Below are 25,485 nucleotides of genomic sequence, written 5' to 3' on the forward strand. Positions count from 1 at the left end.
GCAAGACTAAGGGAAGCAATTAGGAAGCTTAGCATTGAAAATAGTTTCCCAATAGTATGGTTTGATTTTTGGTCACTTGGCCTAACATATATGGTGAAGAATCTAGTGGTTGGGATGAATTTTAAGTAAATATTTTCTAAAATATATAATTCTAATGAGGGTACAAAATCACACAAAAAATTCAGGAGATTTTAATAATCTGGCTGTCGGACTTGTAGGAATTGATTGGATGGTCTAAAATGAAAACTATCAACCCTATTCCATCAGTTTGGATTGTAGCTTGGAAAGAGTGGGATGAACAATCAAGTCAGATTTATTCGAGTCACATCAACAATTCTGAGCGCCTGCGTATTAAGCTCCATTCTCCGCCCGTGTATCATAGAAGTGGTTTGCTTATATCTCAAAGCAAACATCGGCTCCGGTCCAAATCTCTCCCTCCCTCTCTCTCTCTCTCCCTCCCTCTAACACACACACACGCAACGGTCTTTTCTTGACCGTCTTGCCCTCTCTCGAGAACATCATCGGTCCTCTCTCTCTCTGCCTCTCCCTCTCTCGGCCTGCCCAAGAGCCCTCTCTCTCTGCAATTGGAAAAGGCCGTCCTCGGGCGGCAGAGAAAGGCGTCCAAAGGCACTGCGCCAACACCTCATCCCAAACCCTAGCTCTCCCCCAAGCCCCTGTCTACTACCCTTTCGAGTACGAATTCCAGGACCTGGTCTCCTACATCTCCAAGATCCAACCTGAGGCCAAATGCCACGGCATCTGTTGCATGGTTCCCCTCAATAGCTTGGCCCACCCTTCACCCTCCGACATCTCCGCCTCCCACTTTCCCACCAAATCCCAGGCTATTCCTGTCTCCAGTTCCACCCGTCCGTCTGCGACCTGGCCACCCTCGAACTAGAGTATACCTGCTTCCTTGAGAACCACTGTAGCCGCAAGCTCGAGAAGTGGGTTGCTGTTGTCGTCTTCAAGGGCGAGGATCTTAGCCTCTGCTACCTCTTCAATCTGGTCAATTGTTTTGGTGGGTATGATAAAGTCGTTAAGGAGAAGAGGTGTTGCGAAGAGGAAGTGGTTGGGGATGGTGGGGCCAACAGGCACCTCGTTGATTGAGAGGCCATGTATGTGAGTGATTCAGGCACATCTTTGTACTGGAGTGGGTTCCCCTACGAGAATGACCCATTGCCACCCTCTTTCGACCTGGAGGTGTAGAAGAAGTACCGCTCTAGCCCGTGAAATCTCAGTAATTTTCCTAAATTACAAGGATCAATGCTTCAAGAGGTTCATGATGTTGGGATGCTATTTTTGTCGTTCTGTTGGCATTTACCACTAATTGATGAATTATCTGCACCGGTACATATATATTTTATGTAGATGTTTCTTTGACAGTGGCCCCTTCTGATTTTATACTTCTTTAATTGGGGTAATGAGTAGTTTTGCATCTCACCAAGGATAATTAGGGCAGTAGGGATTTTAGAGAATGAACATGAGATCTGATAGATCAAGGGAAGGACACAGTTAGGGCTAGGAGAAACCTAAAAATGATCCAATGGCTGAAAAAAACTCAAAATTTTCACTCCCTTAGACCTATATCTCTTTACATTTGAAACAAATCAATAATCCAACTTTATGATTCTAAGACAATCCTAATACCATGCCTGGAATTTCAAAAAATCAATTGCATTACAGAATATAGTTAGACGTAGTGTGAAGCCAGGCGACACTAGATTCTAGTGAAAGCACAGGGAAGCATCTGTTATTTTTTTATTTGAAAGTTAACACTACCAGGGATTGAACCCTAGATCACTCACGCACACTACAGTTTCTACTAGCTCATCTACACATTACAGGGGAAGCATCTGCTTCAAAATGTTAACAAGTATAGAAGGCTAGGAAGCTGGAGCGCGAGTTTGAAGCATGATTCCAAGTGGGAGCGACAAGAAGTCAGAGGATCCTGCACCAAGATTTCAGAAAATTAAGAGGATCTTGCACCAAGATTCCAGAAATTTAACTTTTAGTAGTCAAACTTGCCTACAACTAAATGTCTTCCACAACTTCCAGAATATCTTTTTTTTTTTTTTTGGTTTGGATGAATGGAAACTTTATTAAGAAACAAAAAAGCAAAAACAGAATATGCAACCCAACATCCATTGGGAGTAATCAATATAGATGCTGCTAATGCAAAACATAAAAAAGACAAACTAGAAGTCATCACACCCATCCTAAATGACGGTAGCAAGCACACATAAAACCTCCTTGGCTAGCCTATCAGCCTCAAAGTTAGTTGAATGTACTAACAATAGAAATGACACTGAGAATGATGAGCATACCCTAACCGCTTCCTCAGTCTGATAATCTCCAACGAGGTCTGCCATCAATCATCCAATGAATTGTTCCTTGAGTCTCCTTTAACCAATGATGAGATAAAATTGTGATCAATTGCATCTTAAAAAAAAAAGTGATCAATTGCTGGTTTGACACCTGCCTTCGTGAAGTTGGGGTCACAAATTCCTATTGGGCCAAAGAACTCCAGCATAGTTACACCTCTGCCATCTTTGATAAATCCTCTGATGTTGGTTGGGTTAAGAGGACATATCAGATATAAAGTGGGCAGTGGAGTTATGGTGCACCGTTGGACAAATAGTTGATGTGGGGATTGCACATTGTTGCCCTAATTCCACAATATCTTTACGCTGGTCATGGACAAGAATGCTTTGTTTTGTAGTTCTTTTTCAAGATTGGGTAGGAAGCTGGTGCGAAGCTTCCAATTTAGAAGAATCCTAGGGATGAGAAATTGATTTGTATGTTTGTTAGCTACTTAAAGCATTTGATGATCTTTATAATAGATTGGGGATAAAGAAGTTGAGAAAGATGTATGCAAACTCGAAAAAATGAGAGGAAGGGTTAGATGTATTAAGAGTAATGACTAAAGGGTATTGGTTAAGGACGGTGAGATTAATGAGAGATGGAGAAGCTATTTCGAGAACTTGTAAATGATCGACTCTTCTAAGATCATATGATAAAAGTCATTAACACAAATGACGTCGGATACCATAGATACTTTGGTATCATTGGGATATTTGAAATAAAAGAAGCTTTGAGAAAGACAAAGATAGGAAAGGCCCTAGGACCAAATGGTATATTGGTATAGATTTGGAGTTCATGAGAGATACTAGCTTATTTTTGTTGAAATTTTGTTCAACAATATTGTAATATAAAAAATTGCTAGAGATAAATGAAGAAAAATTACAATGGTTCCTATTTATATGAATAAAGGAGATATGCAGAGTTGCACTAAGCCACAACTATCATGATATTACACCTATGAGTGATACTATGAAGCTCTGGGAGAGAGTGATCACACAAAGGTAAGGTGGGAGATGAATGTATCAGATTATTATTATTTATTTATTATTATTATTATTATTATTATTATTATTATTATTATTTGAATTTATGTCAAGAAGGTCAATTATTGAGGCTATTTTCATTTTTAGTTGATGGAGAGATATAGGGAGAGGTGGAAGGATCTTCACATGGACTTTGTTGGTGTAGATAAGCACTTGATATGGTCTATAGAGAGTTAATCCGGTAGGTAGTGGGAAAGAAAAGTGACTCAAGAAGATATGTTGACATGATTAAAGATGCATGATGGGGTATTCACATCCTTAAAAAAGAAAAAGAAAAAAAGAGCGGAAAGTAACAAAGGTGAGGATCACTGGTGGAGGGACAAGTGATTTTCAATCATTGTAGGCTTACACCAGGGGTCAAAATTGAGCCTGTATCCTTTTGCATTGGTTACGAACGATTTAACAATGCATTTACATGAAGAGTTCCCATGGTGGTTTATGTTGTTTGCAGATGACATAGTTTTGATTGGCGGTATAAGGGAAGACATAAAAAAAATTTAGAACTGTGGAAGGATGCCTTAGAATCTAAAGGTTTTAAAATTAGGAGTGGAAATGAGGAATCAGTTAAGGTTGTTGACCAAGTACACCAACATGACCATTTTCAATATCTTGGGTGGATAATTGTGAGGGTGGAGAGATCAATGATGACATTGCTCATAGAATTCAACTTGGGTGGAAGAATTGGAGATGTGCCTTTGGAGTTTTATGTGATCCTCGCATAGCAATCAAACTGAAGGGCAACCTTTATAGGATAGTTATAAGACCGCCCATGCTTTATGGGATAGGATGTTGGGTAGTTAAGGAACAATATTCATGAACATAGTTGAAATGAGTATGTTGAGATGGATGAGTGGTAAGATGAGGAAGGATAGAATTAGAAGTGGATCCATTCGAGGGAACTTAGGAATAGGAGTAGCACCAATAAGTAATAAGATGAGGAAAGTAGACTTAATGGTTTGGTCATGAGTGATGGAGAACAAGCACTATACCAGTTAGGAGTAAGTTGGTTCAAGTTGAAGGCTCCAGAAGGTCAAGAGGAAGGTCCAAAAGGACATGGGGTAAGGTACTAAGAAAAAGGCCCCAGGACCTATGATTTAACTGCGAATATGGTCCGTGATAGAGTGAATGACCAAACAGGACTCATGTACCTTTTGCGATACTCTTCATCTTGTCATTGGAGTACCTTGGAGGTCAGGCTTTTCCTTTAATTTGATTTTTTTCTGTGTGATTATTTGTTCCATGCATGAAACTTCTTTTGAATAATCAAATATTATATACCATTTCATTTTAAAATCGAATTAACTTAGGAATAGTTGTACCTTTCAAAAAAGAATGAATTATAGTTACACATGAGCTTGATGTTGATAGTAATATGTTTAAGATAACAAATTACTCATGGGGCCTGTTTGTTGGATAGTTCCCATACAGATGTCTAAGCTCGATAGATTGTTATTGCAGACATCAGCCCATGCCCAAGCCTAGTAATCGTCGATGATGTGAGCTAGATAGCATGGTCGCGAGTCATCCTCCTTACATGTGGTATGTGTGTGTACTCCTATCCCGACCATGTAAATTGTGGGCATGTTGCCTATGAGCATTGCTCAAAAGTACAGACGCTTGTGTACTCTCTTTTCTCTCGTGGTTGAAGAGGCTATTTTTCAAACAATTTTATGCTTCTGTTAGCAAGTTGGATATATTGTTTCTGTTCCAGAAACATTGCAGTTCAAACCCAAATTTTGATTTTCACAAGTACATGATGTGGGCACACGAAACTTATTTTAAGAAAGTTGTTGGTAAAAGGTAACCTTTGCCCCTCTTTGTTCATCCTGTCCTGTTGTAGCTATTCATCTGTATTTTCAGGACAAACTCGTCTTCACTCATTGTCAACATCATCTGCAGCTGGTATCTGTGGCTCTTCGTTGTTATCCTTCTGTTGCTAAATGTGGATGATGTGCATGATTTGAGATTGTAAACATACTATTTCAATCATTCAGCATGCATTTTTTTTTTTACTTCATATACTATTCATGATTGCCATTGCTTTCATGTTTATATGAATGATATGTATGCTTCCATCCTTGTATTCCTATTTGGGTTGTTTATGCATGATGGCACACGTATTTCTAGTTATCCTTTCTTCTTTCGATCCTAATTGTACAGGATCTCATAACAAGTGCATTGGTGGTGTTTTTATCCTTTCTGCCTTCGATCCTAATTGTATATAGGACTTCAAAACAAGTGCATTGGTGGTATTTTGAAATTTTTATATAGTCACTCGAAACTCAACTCTCGTAAGTGCCAGAGTCTGACTTCTTTTGAAATTTAGCTTAAGCACTGGATTGAGTTCTCCAAGTATTTAATTGAGCTTTTTGGGCACTTGATTGATTTTTTCTTTTCTTTTCTCTTCTTTTCATTTTTTTTTTCCGGTTCAGCTTGATACTTAAAGCTTTTTTAAGTTTTGATTGAATCGAATACTTCTGGCTTTGAAATACACACATTACCCATTTACTCAACCCAATTCTTGATTTGACCAAGCCAAGGCAATTTTTTTTAGTACTTGATTGAGGTTTTAACTCTGATGTTAACTAATGAACTGGATGAATTGACAACTTCTACTTCTCGTAGGTGCAAAATTAGAGCACATATAACTCGTGTGGCTCAAGACGCTGTGGAGAAGTAGAAGGATGCTCCAGTGAAGCCTTTTGATGAATACTTTTGGTGTAATTAGCCTCATATTGTCCCTCACTTGATCCATTTCATCTAATTCCACGATTCATTTGAGATTGCATTCTTCTTCTGGATGTTGGTAAGTTAGAGCATATGTTTCGTAGACCTGCTAGGTGCATGTATGTCCACTGATTTGCCTTGATATTTTCAGAGAACCTTTGGGTTTCATTCATGCATGATGAACAAAATGTGGGTTACATAGTTTGAAGGCTTGGACTTTTCGCTTGCCTTGTTAATAGTAATAGGCTAATTGCTACACAAAATAGAATGAAATGCCAATAATAAAAGATAGATACTATGTATTCTTTTCAGTATTCCTACATTTCTAGCCCTTAGAATGTAGTGCTGTTGGATTACATGTGCAGCATGCTTATTCAAGCTCTTCACTGCTACAGTAACCTTTGTATGCAATTTTTACCCTGGTAATTGTTTGCCTTGCCTTCTTTTAAAGCTCCATTCGTCAAAGAGTTTGGGATGGCTGGGGCCTATCCCCCCCCTGAAACGAAGATGGGTTGCAAGTTCAAATAAGAGATTCAGTTAGTAGCAAACCCTGATGGGTTGGGCTAAGGGAGCATGGGAGGGAAAGAAACCAGAGGGACGGTCGATGAGTACCCGGACCCACAGGTCTAGGCACTTCTTGGACCAACCCGATTTTAATAGTTTGGGTCCCATTTATTGAACCCGTTAAGAATTCGGGTTTGAGTGCTTTAGTTAGCATTAGGTCACATTGATTGACCCACTCAATTCTAGTTGGTCTAGTTGGGTAGGTTTACTAGAGAACCATTATGATTTTTGGATTCCTGGGTAAACATGAGCAACATACCTGAGCGATGGGGTGGATCTCGTGAAAGTTAGACTCACGTGGTGCTCGATTAGCAGAAGCAATACACTACTTTACACACTGTGAAAAAACCAGAGGACAATCAATGAGTACCCGGACCCGTGGATCCGGGTACTTGTTGGATCTGACCCGATTTGAATGGTGCGGGTCCCATTTATTGGACCCGTTAAGAAATTGGGTTCAGGTGCCCGAGTTAGTGTTAGGTCACACCTCCTGTTAAGTCTGATCATACATGTTGTCCATACTGGATTCTCCTATAGACCAAGGTGTTCCGTAATGGTAACAGTGGCCATAACGACCACCACCGTTACCTTTACAATACAAGGCATAATGGCTGTTACGGCTCTGTAACAACTGTTACGGTCTCTCTTTTTTATTTATTGAAAAAACCCTCGAAAAACCTGTATCTGCTCGTAATTTTGATTAAAAAGTATGAAAAACCTGTATATCCCGTAATAAACCATTACGGGGCTATTATGACCTTTATAGGGGATGTAACGTGCCGTTAACGGCAATTATGGGTTTTTTTTTTCCATAACGGCTGTTACGGCCGTTACGATCCCGTAACGTGTAATGGTTGGCACCATTACCTTTACGTAATGGCCTTTACGGCCCTGTAACGACCTTTATGGCACACCATGCTCCAGATCCATCAATTTATCATGTTTGCCTCTCGCAGCTATTTTGGTTGTAGCTGGTTTAGAATCTGATAGCTTAGAGTGGTTGCCCCAAATGGGGAGTTTTCAGTAATTTTCTCAATAGGCTTCTTCTAGATTGAAAGAAAATGCTGACGAACTGTTTCTCCAGATACACATGGGCAATCACCAACTGTGCCACCTGTGAGGTAAACATGGGCCAGCTCTTCACAACTACCAACAAGAAGCTGCAGCGAAGATCATTCAGCGGTATTCGGAGTTCTCAAGTTGCGGACAACATGTGCTGAGACTTGAGCATGAAAAATCTGCAGGTTTTTTTTTCTAGTTCTTCCTCCCCAAAATAAACCTGTCTGTACAGCAATGATTATTTAGCAAGAGTTCATCTCCCAATTGTTGTTATATCTATATCTCTATACCACTAGTAGTTACCGGCAATTCCAACAATAGTAATAACACCTGTAGAATTCACCTCTCTCATGTTAAAGAAGCCAAAGGAATGCAGAGTGCATGGATTTTAAAGAGGTTTGCTAGATCTGCTTGCACTTCTACAAGCAGATATGTGCTAACCTTACATGTGCAGGACATCTGAGCCATGTGTCAAGGATGTTTGGTGGCTCCACATGCACTTCCGTAAGTGGATGCATGCTAACCTGGAAAATGTGCAGGACATCTGAGCCATGTATCAGGTGTGCTCTACCATGTACATAACTGCGAGGATGGTTAAATCATCAGTTAGGCCACATAGATGAAAACGGTGGATGGTTTAAACAAGCTTGGCAATTTTTTTCTAGGCCGTCCATGGTTTTAGCACATGCTTTTGCTTATGTGCTGATTTGTCCAGTTATGATGCCTGGGCTGAGCCATCTACATGATGGGGCCCGCCTAATACTTGGATGGGATGTCTACAAAATGTGAGCCCACATGCTGATTTATCATAGGTCTGTGGTTCCAGTCCTGACCTGAATGGCTTGGGCTTGGGCCTATGATATAGACCCAATAACGGGCTTAGCCCTGATTTAATTCAAATTTCTACTATGAGCTTGGACCATCATTTAGCTCTCTAAATTGTATTTCGTTTTGAATAGCCACTAACAACCTTCTCTCTTTTTTATTTTTCAGTGTTTTTTCCTTTTCTTATTTGATAGAGTGGATTGTTTTTCAAAGATGTAACCAACATCTTTCTAATGGGGTAGCAGTCCCCGGAAATGCCTACAGCAATGGTAAATGTCCATGCAGATTTGACCTTGTTAGTTTTTAGGTATATAGCATTATACCATATAGCTCAAAGTAATTGTAAATTATTACTTATCGGTGAAACAACACAACACTGTACTCAATGTATTAAGGTTCGCATTTTTTCTCTAACTTTCTCTTGTACTTCAAAGTCTGATCCATGACGTTTTTGTTTTACTCACCAAGTTGTTTTACTGTGAATCAGATGCAAGTCAGCATGGCATGTGTACCAGTTGCAAATAAGAGAAAAAAACTTACAGTTTTAATATGAAGAATCATGGTACCAATGAATCACAGTGTGAATAGAATCAAAAGATCAAATCCCAAAGGCAAAAAAGAGTTAAAGAACTTAGCTGCATAATCATTATAGCCAGGTAATTCTTCCACTTCAAATCACACTTCAAACTCCCTCTCTAACTTCTGCTCGCCAATCTTAGATCTTGGACCCAAAAAATGAGCCTCATCAGTGATTACACCTCTCAACTTTTTCCTTTTGTGGCCCCAGATGAATCATAGGTCAGCTAGATATTTTGGTCCTAGGCCTAAAGTGAGATTACACATCTCATGGTCGGAGTGGATTTCAAATACACATCAAGGTGGACCCTCAAAAATCAAGGGTGACCTCTTTCCTCCTGTGTTCAAATTGGAAGAGAGACGTCGACCCTTGATTTTTACCAGGCCCACCATCATTATATGATACCGACTCCAATCATTAGATGCCACACTAAAATTTAGGCATAGAGCCCAAAAATCAGGGCCATACGTGATTCAGGTGGGCGAATTTTAACACTGCTACCATGTAAAAGTTAACTGAAATTTGAAGTTTGATATGATAATATTGATTAGAGCTATGCTATGCTGTTATGGCACCGATAACTTAGACAAGCTGTGTTTCCTGGTATATATTGGCATCGATCCCATTGCTGATAAAGCTGAAGATGCATGTTAGACATTAGTTGACACAGCAAGTTGGCTGCAGGGCTAAACATTTTGTTTACTGTCTCTGCCGGGGCTGCTGATTGTATTGTCCTTCAGCTTGACTAATCTGGAGCTTCAAGGCCCTTTTCTGTATTTTGGGAATTCCATTCCCGCTTCTGATGTAATGAATAAGTTGTCTTCTCGGAAAAAGAAAAAGAAGATAACTTGATAGTTGTCTGAGGGCTTGTTTGCATGCAGCAGTGATTCTCTCGACCTTTTTGGGATTTCATCCAAAAGGATTCTGAGCAGAACGAAATGGTAATTTGGTTTAACCAAAAGTCCTATGTGAAGCAAAAAGACATTAAGATGTTCTTCCTTTTCCAATTTGTTTCCTTCCCCCACCCAATCTGGAAAAGATTGGACTAATCAAATCCAATTCAAGGAGCGGCCAACATGTAAACATGCCTTAATATGTACATCTTGTTGGTCACATTTTCTTTTTATGTAGAATTGTTCACAACCCCAAGTGTAAGTGTAGGGTTGCGATGTAGTAGTAACTCATGAGAACGAGGTCGAATCCACAGGGACTAAACTTGTACGTATTCTGAAAAGAACTAGAACTAGAAGAAGATCTAAATCTGAATTTTGGAATAAAAAAGAGTAATTGTGAATAATGTTTAAACTATCAATTAAAGGTGGGAACTAGGGTGCCAAGGATCCACTTGTAGCTATTAAGATGCTACCTTGCTTGATTCAATAAACATAATTGGAATTGGAGTCCTATCCTATCCAATTGAAAGATAAAGCAATTTAAATCAAATCTAAACTTTTCATTGACCTAATTCTCAATGGATGAGAATTGTGATGATTGGAAGGGATTCCATCACCCTAACATGCCTAAGAGACGATGGTGGACAACTGGATTTACCAATCTCACTATCTCTAAACAGGAAAAGAAGATATCCAAAGCTATCACAACATCTATTGTAATTTGAGTCACAATAAATCATAGAAAACTGAAAATATTCTTTTAACATCAAACTAGAAATCAATGAAGTTAAATAAGAACAAGAATCAAAGCAAAATAAATATCCAAACACACTACAAGCTTCACCTCTTAGCCCTAGCTAAGAGGTTTAGCCAACCATAGACATGATTGAAATCAAATCTCTTAAACAAAGCATGAAAAATAAACTAGGGAAGAAGAAAAACTCTTTGGCAGCTGCTCCACCCTTGTGCTATGCTCCTTGAGACTTTTCTAAACCCTAGAAGATGCTTTGGAGCATCCTAGGGAGTCCTATTTATAGTTGTGGAACTCCAACTTTCGCACCTAGTTGGAAAAATTTAGAAACCGCCTCAAATTTATGCACTCTCCGCAATTTGCTAAATTAAACTTCACTATGCGCGGTTTCTCAAAATATACTTCACTCTGCACAGCTACAATAGACTCCGAGTTTCAGAATATGCTTTTTCAGGACTTTTTCAGGAATACGTTTGTTTTCAGGACAATTTCATGATTCGTTTTCTTCACTTCAAATCTTTGATTCTCTTTATTTCTCACTTGGTTTTCTTGGATTTTTGGCATGTGAATTCTTCATTAATGACTTCAAAATCTCAAAATCTTCATTTAGTAATCTTTTGAGCATAAATCTTCCTTTTGGCATTAATTTCACCTTAAGCTCTCGAAATCACCTCGTACATAAAAACATGCATAATTAAATCGATTAAGCACTATCATGTTTATAAAACCAAGGTATAAATAGGGAGAAATACACAATCTTTCACTCAACAAGAAGCTCCTCACTTATATCCTCCATGTATTGTTATAATATATCATATGAAGAAAAGATGGTAACCATTAGCCTTCCAATTCTTCATGAAGTCGTCATAAAATGGAAAACAAGAAATGTGAAAATAGAAGGGAAAGACAATATATATATCAGAAGTTTATAAATTTGCCGGAGTTTCTTTCTTACCTCAAAAGATTTGTTTCTGACTGTTCCCCATGCTGAATGTTTAATGCCTTTACTTTTGTTCAAAATGTTACAAGATTGTTAATGCTCCCGGCAGGTATTTATAGCTACACCAGGAAAGTCTCTCATTGTGGATGATTATGGACAGGTTAGAGAGGGAGGGAGGACCCACCTGGCCCAACTCTAGTTATAGGTCTCTTTGGTCCAACTTCAAGTAAGATAGTTGCAATCTGGAGCCCACTGTATCCTAACAAGTAGGGAAATTATAATCTAGTATTTTACACTTTATTTCAGGATGCCTTTGCTTCCGATAGAAAAAAGGCAAAAATGCTCAACTTCTCTACTGGATATGGGAAAGCTTATGTTAGACTGGCCCGTGATTAGGAGGTATGCATACTCTTTATAGATGAACATGTGGCTGCCTGTGGCCAGATTCAGCTTTACACACGCACACATTTTTTCCCTTGCATTTCTGATTTTAGTAATTTTACCTGAAAATGAATGCTGGTTTGATACAGCATAGCCACTTTCATGAACTGTTTGTCAAAGCAATCAGTTAAAGGTGCAATTTCCTGTTGTTTTTTTAACTTTTCTTTTCTTTTCTGTTTTTTCCAGTGGCACTACTAAAGAGCATGAAAATAATGAGGTATGAAATAATTAACGAAGATAAGAAACCATTTCACTTTTGAACTTTGTTTTATATTTATTTTCCTTACGGGAATTATACCTTACATTAGGCAACAAACATGCCAGATTGGCATGTGGATTAGAGTCTCGACCTAAATGGGTTGCGCTTAGGCCTAATATAGACCCACCAACGGGCCTAGACCTAATTTAAAATGGGTTGGCCTCAGGCCTAGGTCGGGCTGGCTTGCAGGTTAACTGACCCAACTTGCTTTTGTGGTAGTTCAGGCCAAACTATTTGGGCAGTGGATCAGGTTCGAGCTAGAAATATGTTCGTTTAAACAAATAGGTTGGGCTTGTGTTGAACCCTACCTGCCCACTTTGGTTATTAATGGGTTGAGCCAGATTATCCGGCTTGGCTTGACCGGAAAACCAAAACAAAATAAAGAAAAGTATGGATAAATTCATTGTCTACACTCGAACTCAACCTGATTTCTTGAGTCCAATTTATTGAACCTAAACTCGTTAAAATTGGGTCAGGTTTGTAGGTCGAGTTCATTGGGTACCCATTGACATCCTTACTGACCTTAATGCAACGAGTGACAAACGGGTCAGATTTGTATAGGGGGCCAGTATCGACCTTTTAAATTAATGGGTCAGCTGCTTTTGATTTCTAGCTAATCTAAACTAGCTTTGAATTTTAATGGATTAAGTCTAGGTCCAAAACTTGAAGTAGATTCTTAAATGGTTGGGTACGAGGATCTCCTAAACCCTACCCGACCAAACCCAACCCAACCTATTTTCGACTCTACCCGTTGGGCTTTTAACTGCTATGGGCCTAGCTTAAGATTAAAATTCAAGCACTTTTTAAATTTTTTTTGTCAGTCGGGCTGATTTGGACTGTACAATAGTCTATAAGCCTAGCCCGGCTAATTAGTGTCACACACACAGGAAATTGTACTATGAGGTCAACCTCATGGGAGTTTCCCATCAGGCTGAACTTTGTGGATCCACCGTGATCTATGTTGGACATCCACAACATGCATTTGGTGGGTCCCCTCTAGGTTATGATATATCCTAAAAATGAACCGTATCCGGAACTCAAGTGGGTCACACCATCTGAAATTGTGAGAAATCATGCCTAAAACATTTAAAATCACTTGTGTGGGGCCCACCTGAGTTTTGTGTATGGCTGAAACTTGGTGCGACTTCATACCCATGCCGTCCCTTTTCTTGTATCATTTTAAGGATTGAGCCCAAAAGCTCAAATAGGCCACACTAAATAGTAAGATTGGGTTTAATTTAATGCACAAAGCATTAAATGCACGAGCTATCTGTGGTGTGGTCTACTTGAGTGTTGGATCTGCCTCATTTTTGGACTCACCTTAATATGATCTAAGAAAAGGAATGGACGGCATGGATACACATACACATCACGATGCCCCCTATCTGCCCAATCGTGGCTAGAGCCTGGCTGGGTAGCATCCATTTCAGAAAGGCTTTCAATAACCATTATATTTGACAAGGGAAGTTGGGTTGGCTGGGTGGCTTGGGTGACCTGTGAAATCCACCCCCACCATCGGGTCTGTCATCCCATTTTAGGTCCAGGGCTCAAAACTCAGCCATATCCATGATTCAAGTAGACCAACAGGGTACATGACAATACTTACCCTTGAAATTGTTTCCCCTTGATGTGAGCCATTTGAATCATATATAGTACTGATTTTTGGGCATGACAGACCCAGCTTCCGTTAAGAAAAGGTGCTCCAGTGATAATTTGTTACATTAATAAGGTTGCTTATTAAAAACCTTTTTGAAAACGGTATAGAATGTAAATAATACATTATTGAGTTGGTATTTTGTAAAATTCCATATATAAAAGAATGGAATTTTATAAGACGCCCACTCTTAATTTTTGATGGGGTTTACCATTGTGTGCATGTGGGATGCACTCAGACCATTAGATATATAATCCCACCTTAGGCTACTGACCATGAGATATATAATCCCACCTTAGGCTAACGATCATTAGATATATAATCCCACCTTAAGCTACTGACCATTAGATATATAATCCCACCTTAGGCTAACGATCATTAGATATATAATCCCACCTTAGGCTAAGGGAAGAAAAACAAGTTGACTGTGAATTAATCCCACACCAAACAAACTAATAATAGAGAGATGTCAATCCTTAATTATTTTTTCAGGGCCCACCGTGATGGTTATATAAATTCACTCCAACCATTAGATGCCACATCAAAATCTAGACCCAAAATTGAAAATTTAGGTCCATTCATAATTTAGCTAAACCGCACAAGGGAAAAAAGAAAAAAGAAAAAAGAGGGAAAGTGTTGCCTTGTACACTATTTCTAATTGTGTTGTTCACCTAATCATGGATGAGGCTGATTTTTTTAACCCTGGGCCTCACATTGGTCGACTCACTTGATAGTCGGGGTGAAGTTCACATAAACATCACAATGGGCTCACCCAATTTTAATTATATTCTTAATTGAATACAAGTTAAACTATGTCTGCCCAATAAACATGTTATATTCTGAAAAGGTATAAACGTATTTAAATCTAATGAGATGTTGGTAAGGATGTGGAGCCAATGGCATAGTAATCTAGCCAGTGAGAGTTGGCCCTAAATACATATAGCTTTACTATTAAAACTTTATAGAGTATTAAATAATAAGATATAAGACTTGAAAGTACCCAATCTCAACAACAGCCTGTTGACAGCCTCAGGGAATATATGCATATGAAAGATCTATGCCTATCTCCATTGATGCATGTGCCCTAACCATTTAATGGGTGGGCCTATTTGATTTTTGGGGCAAAGCACTATATGTACATGTGACACACTTAACTACCTGCACGGTTTGGTCAGTTTGGTCCTATGCACAATTTGGCCTTGTGCACGTAGGGTCCAAAGGAGTTGGGTTGGGTTATTTTTGCAGAGGATGTGGGTCCCATGGCTTAGTAATTCGGCTATTAAGGGCCTGTTTGGATTCAACCAAATAAATTACTTTTTAACTTATTTTAAATCATTGAGTGACTTTTTAACACTAGTTAATTTGGTAAGCACTGTCATAAAAGTAATTTAATGCTAAAAGTTACTTATTTTAACAGTTTTTTTTTCTTTTATAATTTTTTTTGACTTTTACTCTCCTACTTTTTCTCATTTGGCCACAGTGCATATCAAAGCAGCCTTTCTTTCACTGCCCTTATCAAGGGAGGCCAACTGTCCGTTTCAAAGGTGGGGCCCACACGATGGACAGGCTACATCAAAGGTGGCCCATGTGATGAGCAAATGGGACTTATTTTTACATAATGTGATCCTCATGGTGGGGCCAACCTATTTGTGGGGCCCATGGTAATGAATGAGTTATGTCTATGCTGTCCATATATGTGTATTCGTTCAAATTTATGTCATGATCTCAAGTGGACCGCACTGTAGAACAATGAGATGGATGATGCTCATGGTTGAAACCTTTCTACGGCTTGCCGTGATGTTTATTTACATCTAACTTATGCATGAGGTCGCTATGAATTGGATGAAGGGAGAAAAGAAAAGAAAAAAAAGAAAAAACAAAAACAAAAATCAAAATCAGATTGATCCAAAACTTCTCCTCAAGATTTTTAATGGCGGCCCTCCAATCCCTACTCTTTCCTATGTTATGGCCTATTTGAGTGTTTAAGCTGCTGTATTTTTGGACCCATGCCCTAAAATGACATGGAGAAACGGAGGAATGGAAAAGATATAAAGTATACATTATGGTTAGGGCCGTCAACGAGCCACGCCTGGAGTAGGTCATGGCCCATATTTTAAACTGTTTCAGCGGAGCCGTCGGGCTGGCCCTATTGAAAATTCTGATTTTTCAGGCTCAAGCCTGGCACATTGACGCTCCTAATTATGGTGGACTGGCTCCAGGGAAATCGGCCTCTTTTGATACTCTAGCTGTATGATGCATGTTACGTAGGCACCTAGAAGTTGCATAGGCATTATTTTAAATATAGCATACAACTATTAAAATTAAATGGTCCAAATTATGGTAATCAGTGTAAATGTATCATGACCATTGGACTGGTGTAAATTTACCGGACATTAGAAAAATGAAAACTATCCAAAAGTTCTTAGTTCCACAAACAAGCGTCCTAGTCCACGAATAAGACTATGGGATTGTTACAAAAAAGAAATCTGATACTGCGACAGTGGAAGAAAATCTATTAAATTTTATTTAGGTTAATATATGCAACGTGTATAATTCTGAGGGCCTGTGTATCCAGCTTATCATTTCATCCACATCGTCCACATTATGTTGGACGGTGCTGGGCAATGTTTGGATGGTGCTGATTTACTTAGGCAATGTTTGGACAATGTTGATCATCATTAATGGGCTGGGTGCCCCATGAAATGATAGTATATAGTGGTACACATGTTACACCTACAACTATTGAAATGATTTTTGATGTGGTCCAAGCCCACTTGAGGCCCATTGGTGAGGCCCATCATGATGTATATTCGAGGCCTATGGGCGAGGCCCAGTGTAATGTATTCAAGGCCCAGGGACAAGACCCAATATGATGTATTCAAAGCCCATGGGCGACGCCCATTGTGATGTATTCGAGGCCCATGGGCGTGGCCCAACGTGATGCATATGTGGCCCATGAGTGAGGCCTAGGGCGATGTATATCAGGCGCTTATGTGGGGCCATGGGTTCACTATACGTATGGCTCTATGTGTGTCACGTCCCAAACTCGGAAAACGGGCTCACAAAATTCCCGATCGCCGAATCTAGTGCCGACAGCCTCCGTAGTGCCCCATTCTCGGATTCCGGCACTCTCATGCCAGATTCCGATCCTGGGATCCTACAAGGAGGATTTTCAGTAGAAATTTTTTTTTTGTAATAGAGCATAACCAAGTCACAAAACAACATCACCACATATCCACTATATCGAAAACTTTTAAGTACAATGCAGAAAGGGAAATACAGGGTGATCAAAAGCTTCAAAATAAACTGATGTGCACTCCTGCCTCAGCGCTGCTGCTGTCTAACACTACCTGCACGCAACGGTCGTGCATAAGCTTACAAAAGCTTAGAGGGTACTGAAAGTGTGTGTGCAAGGCCAGCGCCAAGTGTACAATATCAGAGTAATGCGGAAATATGCGATAAGTCCATGAATGCTATCACCCATATCAACGTTATATGATGCAAGACATGAATGCTTGCTATCGGCCATACCAAGGCCATGCAATGCGAGGCCTATGTAGTCAAATGTCATATGCGAGATGCGAAGCAAGCATGTCGATCCTCATCAAGTACACATATCGATGCAGTTCCTCTCTGGATATCACCGGGTCTAATACACCTCACACCGACTGCCTCCTCCCCGCACAGCTCAGCAAGTGGAAGAGACCACACTATCACCTATAGTCTGCCAATACTTACCCGGCTCGTCGATAGCGGACTCATTTGCAAGCTGGTCAAACTCAGCCTAGCTTATAGCCCCCTCACTCGGGCGGATAAGGCCACACCCCCTTCCAACCGACCACGACACAGTGGGAGACGCGGCCTACTGGTATTCGGCACTCAGGCGCTCATGTATCCACTCGGTTTAGACGTTGGAGCATCTCCTGGTACCAAAAAGGTTCTGGGACTTTCACCCAAAGACATCCTAAGTGCCCACAATGCTAGAGCCAATATTTTCGGTATCCGATACGGCCATCCACGATGTGTCTGTGGAGCCATGACCCTGATGTCACTAAGGCGTGTAGTGAATCATGACACACAATGCGAAATGCATGAGTCAAACCGTCAATCATGCAGAAATCTCACGCGTACCACGCGCTCATATGGGGCACTCCATCTCAAAAGGAGTCCCGTAAATGTCTCGCCCAACGGCTTATGCTATGATTAAGCATTCCTCATATCAAGCATACATATGATGCGTATGGGCATGTATCATGGAGCTATACTAAGCATGTTATAAAGTAAGGAACTATCAACAAGTATGGGCCTATTAATGGGCCTTAAGGAGAGTTACAATGCGGACATTTAACCAACATTATATTTACAATGTGGACGTCAAACCAACATCGCTCCCAAGGCATGGCTCGCCATAAAATACCATTACACAAACCATATGGAATCACACATTGCAATGAACCCTAAGGACATCCCATTGGGCCTCGACCCATGGGCCTTAGACACATCAAATGGGCCGTATCACATGGGCCTTACATTCATCAAATGGGCCGCATTAATGGGCCCCCACCAACGGGCCTTATGTACGTTGCAATGGGCCATATCCCACGGGCCTTTGAAAACATCACAATGGGCCTTGTAACATGGTCCTTATGCATGCCAAATGGGCCTAATCATATGGGCCTTATGCATACCAATGGGCCTAATCATTGGGCCTAATCATATGGGCCTTATGCATACTAAATGGGCCTAATCATATGGGCCTTATGCATACTAAATGGGCCTAATCATATGGGCCTTATGTATCTCAAATGGACCACACCAATTGGGCCCCATATGTAGATCAAATGGGCCTCATAACACGGGCCTTATAAATGTCAAGGTGGGCCTTAAAAATGGCCACAAATACATATATATATATATATATATATATATATATATATATATATATATATATATATATATATATATATAAAATTCATGCCAAAGGATCAACCGATCCTCACTTCAAATAATAGTGGTAGGACCCACTTGAACCACATATCTGACTCATTCTTTTGCTCATGCCTGAGCTTGCAAAAAGGCTCGACGGTTGGGGATGCAACACAAGCATCATGGTGGGGTCCACTGTCCAGACAGTGGACAGTGTGGATAACCACATGAATCACAGTGGAGTTCACCGTCCACTGCCGTGGACGGCGTCCTCAGAACACATGCACAGGGTGGGTTCCACCGTCCCGTGCTTGGGACGGTGTGAATAAAATACATACATCACTGTGGGTCCCAAGTGGGGCCCACCATAACGTTTGCTTTCCATCCAACCGGTTGAGGAGGTCACGCAGACCTGGGTTGAAGTGGAAAAACAAATTTCATATTGATCCTAAACTTCTGTGGGCCCAAAAATGGTTTCAATGGTAGAATTCAATTCACACTGTTTCCTATAATGTGGGCCAACTGAGTCTTGGATGTGGCAGAAATTCGGAGCGTGGCCCGCTGTCCTAAGGGCCCACCATATGAACGGCTTAGATGTCATATAAACATCAAGGTGGGGCCCACGGCTAGAGCCGTGGGACCTGCTGTCCGCTCGCCCGCCTAGCGCGGTGTCCTTGATTTTTTTTTTGGAAAACCATAGATTTCGTGGTTTTTCAGAGGTAGGGCCCACATCTGCTGAATCCGGGTCCGCCGATGGATTCTACCATGTATAACAAATCCATCAAGTCCAATATTGGGCATTTTTGGGCATGTAGAAAAATTAAGGTGAGTTTCAATGATGGAAATTACTATTTTCAAGGGTGTGGCCCGCTAGAAAGTTAGATCAGTCCCATTTTTCGGCTCAACGCCTAAAACGAGATGGCTAAGAGGATGGACGGCGTGGATTGAATCCATTCATCAAGGTGGGGCCTAAACAAGTGGGCCACCAAGAAGCTTGTGAACCAAGCTTATATTTGTGTTTTCATTTCAGTCCAGGGACGTCCCTGGACAGGGACGGCCTATGCATAGTGCATGCACAAGGTGGGCCTTGCTCCTGTGGGCCACCAAATGGATGAATGGTAAGGATAAAACATACATTAAGGTGGGGCCCATCCAAGTGGGTCACATGGCCACCCCATCACACACAAAGATAAAAAAATAAATAAATAAAAGAGAGGGAGAGAGAGAGATAGAGAGAGAAATGGGACACGCATGATGGAGGGCTCCGCCACTATGAGCCCTCCCTTACAAGCAATCATACGTCGAGTGGGTCCCATTGCATGTGGGCCCACCAAATCAAGGATCAACGGTGGAGATCCCTTCTCCACCAAAATGAAAGGTCTAGATGACCCTTTACAAGCTAGAAAATAAACATCATGATGGAGTTCATAGAGAATGGCCCCATCATGGAATGATCATGAAGATCAAGGTGGGCCATCGACCACATCTTAAGGTCCCAAGTGAGATCCATACCATTGATCGGTAGGCCTCACTTGGTCCATCATCAAAACATGAAAAACCTATCCTATAAGGCACCCACCGTCCGATCTTCTTGGTCCGATGGAAAGCCGACCTCCTTGAGCTTCACTTTGATGGTGGGAGATGAAGATTCAAGGGCTAAGATGGAAGATTTTGGGATGGAAAGTGGGCCACACTACTCACTTCTTTTTTTCTCTCCTTGGAAAAATGTGGACGTGTGAGGCTTATGGGTTGCTTGGAATTGGTGTGAGAAAAGAGAAAGAGAGAGAGAGGGAGATAAGGAGAGGTGATGGGTGTGATGGGTGAGTGATGTGAGGTGAGGGATGGGTGAAGTGAGAGGTGGTTTGACTTTGGTGAGAAAAGGCATGGGTTGCTTTACTTGTGGAGAAAGGTGATGTGTACTTGACATGAGGTGATGGATGGGATTGATTGATGGTATTGATTTGACATATTGTAGAGATTCTCTTGGGATTGCAAACGCGCGGCGTTTTCTTCGAAGTAAACGCCGGCTCACATCTTCCTGCCAGGGTATCGGATCGGTGCGAGAGACGCGGCGTCGGAACCGCGGCGACGGTGCGGTCGCAATGGTAAAAGTCTTGATTTAAGCCGACTCAAATGTACAGCATACGACTTAGGGTCGATCGCAACGTCAATTATACGTCACGGGTTGCCGAAATTCGACAGGAAGGATCGCGGGATTCGACGGAACAGAACGGACTAGGATACGGGTCTTACAATGTGGGTCACTCCTTGGAAGCATTGTTGGTTAAATGTCTACATTGATGGGCAATGATGGTTGAAAGTCCTCATTGTGACCTTCCCTTAGGCCCTTGGTTAGGCCGATTGCTGATTTCGATTGTCGAGGCCGATTCCGATTATCGATGCCAATTGTATAGGCCGATTATCGATACCGATTATGAGTATGTGATAACATAGCATCATGATCCTACACCTTGGGGCCACCTAGGTGATGTATCTGCTGCACCGTCCAACATGGGATGGTGGGCCTGCCATGATTTACGTGTTTCATCCCTGCTGTCCACGTGGGACACAGGTGATGTATGTGCCTTATATCCTGACCGTCCATGGGACGTGGACCCTACACAATGTATGTTTTATCCACACCGTCCATGGGATGTGTGATCCACCTTGATGTGTGATTTCATCCACACCGTCCAAGGACAGGGGACCATCGTGATATATGTTTTATCCTTGCTGTCCATCAGTTTTTAGGGCCCACTTGCTTTATGTGCAAGGCCCACCTGTGATGTATATTTGAGGCCCGATGTGATGTATTTATGGCCCATGTGCTGAGGCTCATTGTGATGTATGTGTGGCCCATGGGTGAGGCCCGATGTGATGTATTTATGGCCCATGTGCCGAGGCCCATAGTGATATCAATTAGGCCCATGTCATGCGGCCCATTGTGATGTGTATTGGGCCCATATCATGCGGCCCATTGTAATGTGTATTAGGCCCATGTCATGCGGCCCATCGTGATGTGTATTAGACCCATGTCATGCGGCCCATTGTGATGTGTATTAGGCCCAGGTATGTGGCCCATTGTGATGTATTTGTGGTCCATTTGATAAGGCCCATTGTGATGTATTTGTGGCCTGTATGGCAAGACCCGATGTGGTGTATATGTAGCCCTTGACTGAGGCCCAATGTGATGAATATGCGGATCGATGTAATGTATGATTTCACAATAATGTATGTAATGATATTTATGTGGGCCACTGCTTGGGAGCAATGTTGGTTAAATGTCCACATTGATAGGCAATGATGGTTAGATGTCTACATTATGACCTTCCCTTGGGCCCATTGTAAGGCCCATTCTTGTTATGAGTAGGTTGTCTAAGCCTATCCTTGATATGAGGAAAGTACACCATCATCTATAGCATGCTTAGTGTTCACTCCCCAAGTATAGGGTTGTGATGTAGTAATAAACTCAGTAAGACCGAGGTCGAATCCACAGGGACTGATGCCTGTACGTTATCTGAAACCAAGTAGAACTAGAACTAGACTAAGATGTGATCTAAACCAAATAGAATTTTAAGGAATAATTGTGGAATAATTATCTAAAACTTTAAGGAATTCAGAGGAAGGAAACTAGGGATTCAGAGGATCCACTTATAGAGATCAAGGAGATCTTATGCCTGCATCAAGGATTATGGAATTCAAACTGAACTTTACTTGATCTGGTTTTCAAGAGATGAAAGGTATATGAATTAGAATGGATTCCATCACCAAACCATGCCCAGGAGACAAAGTAAACAACAGAATTAAACTAATTACCAACCAACCAACAATGTATGAAGATCAGGAAGGGTACTGTCATCCTACCATGCCCATGGAACAATGATGAACAACAGGGCTTCCTGACTTCATAAACATAAAAAGGGAAAAGGAATATTCAAAGCCATTGCAAACCCATTGTAATTTCAGTCACAACAGACCATTAAAGACTAAGAAAAATATTCCTTGAATAATCAAATAGAATCACATTCAGTTTATGAATTTGAAATTACAGGAACAAAATATAATCTCCCATCTCGCTACAGGCTTCACCTCTTAGCCCCGGCTAAGAGGTTTAGCCAACCATGATTAGGCTAAGGACCTTAAGATTCATAGAAGAAAGAAAGAAAGAAAATAACATAGAAGATCCAAAAACAAACCCAGCTCTCCCTGTCTTCTCTGTTTCTCTTCCTCTCTCCCTGACGTCCAGCCAGAAAAACCCAACTGTTGCTCTTTTTCCTTCCAATGCTCCCCTACGTACAGCAGCAGCCAACCTCCACACGATCTCCTCTTTCTTCAAAGCCCAAAACCGCAACCCTCCTCGTCGTACTCCCTGGTTGAATGTTTTATATCTTTCTGGTCCCGCTCACCTCTCCTTTATACATCCAGGGCCGGTGGAGAGCTGGAGTCCGCAGACGAGCCAGCTGTGGAAACTCTCTTTACGCACAGCGGAGATGTTTCGCAGCCAAGAAAAACAACAAGGTTGTTGTTTTGTTTGCACATGCAACCATGGACGTAGGGCCAAAAGGCGACCTTGGCGAGGGTCTCATCCCCCCTCCGGACATCATGGACGGTCCAGATCGTCAATATGATCAGCGATGGTGGCCCACCTGAATCAACCGCAACCCTGCTGCGGAACAGAGCTCGCGCACACGTCGCTGTGAAAGTCGGTGGGCCTTTTGTCGGTGCCTTCATGGAAATCCACTCGGCTCATTTGATTCACCTCGAAAAACCGGTCGGACGTGGTCCGTTTTGGATCGGATCCGATGTGCCCCACAGAGTTCTTCACACTACCGTCCGTCCTGCGTTTAACGGCTGGAAAACCGATCTCCGGTGTCTTTTGACATTCCTCCACCTAGGTGTGGGTCACGCCCTCCCTCTGGACTTGGTGGACAGTTCAGATGGATGATTTGGATGCTGAATGGGCCCCACTGCTGAAAAACGGACAAACGCTGTCCGTCCGCTGTTCGTCCGTGCTCGAGAAGGAGAGGGAGACGAGTCTCCGTCGCTAACCGGGGGACTTCGGTCCAGTGCACAGCGGGCGTACGCCTGCTGTGTGCATGGGCCGTGTAAAATGGGCCCCACCCTGATGTCTTATGCAAAATCCAATCCATCCATCCGTTTTTCCATCTCATTTTAATCGTGGGGACCAAATTTACAGCGTATCCTGATAGCAGGTGGGCCCCATATCACTGTTTTGGTGGCTGATCTGTCCGTTGAGCCACTTTTATTGGGATCTGAGGGTTGAAATTTGATGTGTACGGTTAATTCATGGTCCTCAGGCCACATATGAAGTTTCGACTTGATCAGATGGTGGGAACCCTATGATCTTGTATTCTGGACGTCTTTTAGGCCTGTTTAAGATGAGTGGCTGGACTTTCTCTGATCTCTGACGTGTAATTCTGTCAATCTTGGGTCTCTGGAGTCCGTCCCATGCTTTGGTGTCATTAGAGCGTTAAGTCCATGCTTTAAGCACCCTTTTCGGTTCAGGCTCGTACATACACTCTGCATTACAAACACGATTAATCAGGCCATTAAGCGGTATCATGCGTGTAATTCTATGCAACAACTGGGTCTGATATGCAATATTTGACCCTCAACACAACCCCTAACCAGTATTTTGCAAGTCCCGAGCAAAGTATGCGAAAAATAAGTTGAAAATTACAGAACAATTTCTATAAAATCGAATGATTTTTGAAAAACAATCCAGATCCTAGAATTCTATGATTCATGAATGTTGGGCATTAGTATCTCCTGAACTCGAGCACACGATAATTTCATAGTCGAGTTCAAAGTATTAATCCATCAATCAGAACAATTCTAAACATTAAGTTCCATAGGTGTATAGTATAATCTTGGCTTATTAATATGAAACTCACTTCTCAATTTCAGGATATTATTGGTCACCAATAAGCTAATTCATGATAACCAAAACTTTCCTCACAAATCATCTTTTCATTCCTCCAGCTTTTGATTTTTCCATTAAAAGTAACGCCAAGAAGGGAAATCAAATCCTCACCTACAGGGAGCAAACCTATGGTGAAGACCATTGCCTATCCCTTTCCGACTGGCTACTTTGGGAAATTGAACCTTCACCTATAGGGAGCAAACCTATGGTGAAGATTATTCGCCCAATCCTTTCAATTTTCTCAGGCCGGTTCTTTTCATGCTTAGTGAGTACCACATTAATCCTTCAATATCAGACTGAAACCTTACTATGCAAGCGAGATGTGTCTTGCGAATTCATGACTCAATCAATGTTTACAAATTCTAATAATGGATTAACAATTCAAACTTAGCTGTGAAATTTAATAGATAACCGAATCCAAGAGTCGTAAATTACCAACATCATGTATTTTGCAATTCCCAGTGTCCCAGATGGCCATCAAAATCACTTTGAATTCATATGAAATTCCAGAAAAATTTAAA

The 25,485-nt window shown here is 41.3% G+C and overlaps 1 long non-coding RNA gene across 14 annotated transcripts; it reads left to right on the forward strand.

The window, feature by feature from the left end:
- The first annotated feature begins 479 nt into the window (after positions 1–479).
- LOC131254831 (uncharacterized) lies at positions 480–15,818 on the forward strand. Of its 14 annotated transcripts, XR_009175939.1 has the most exons (9): positions 1,333–1,347; positions 4,863–4,943; positions 7,780–7,939; positions 8,748–8,848; positions 9,067–9,235; positions 11,901–11,966; positions 12,047–12,139; positions 12,368–12,398; positions 15,575–15,724. It is a non-coding gene; the product is annotated as an uncharacterized LOC131254831 (long non-coding RNA). The 14 variants fall into 14 exon arrangements; XR_009175930.1 differs by lacking the exon at positions 1,333–1,347 and adding an exon at positions 480–1,211 and having other exon boundaries at positions 4,863–7,939; positions 15,575–15,818; XR_009175935.1 differs by lacking the exons at positions 1,333–1,347; positions 4,863–4,943 and adding an exon at positions 480–1,237 and having other exon boundaries at positions 6,030–7,939; positions 15,575–15,811.
- The last annotated feature ends 9,667 nt before the right edge of the window (positions 15,819–25,485 follow it).

Source organism: Magnolia sinica, chromosome 9 (assembly GCF_029962835.1).
Source record: "Magnolia sinica isolate HGM2019 chromosome 9, MsV1, whole genome shotgun sequence".
Classification (NCBI taxonomy): domain Eukaryota; kingdom Viridiplantae; phylum Streptophyta; class Magnoliopsida; order Magnoliales; family Magnoliaceae; genus Magnolia; species Magnolia sinica.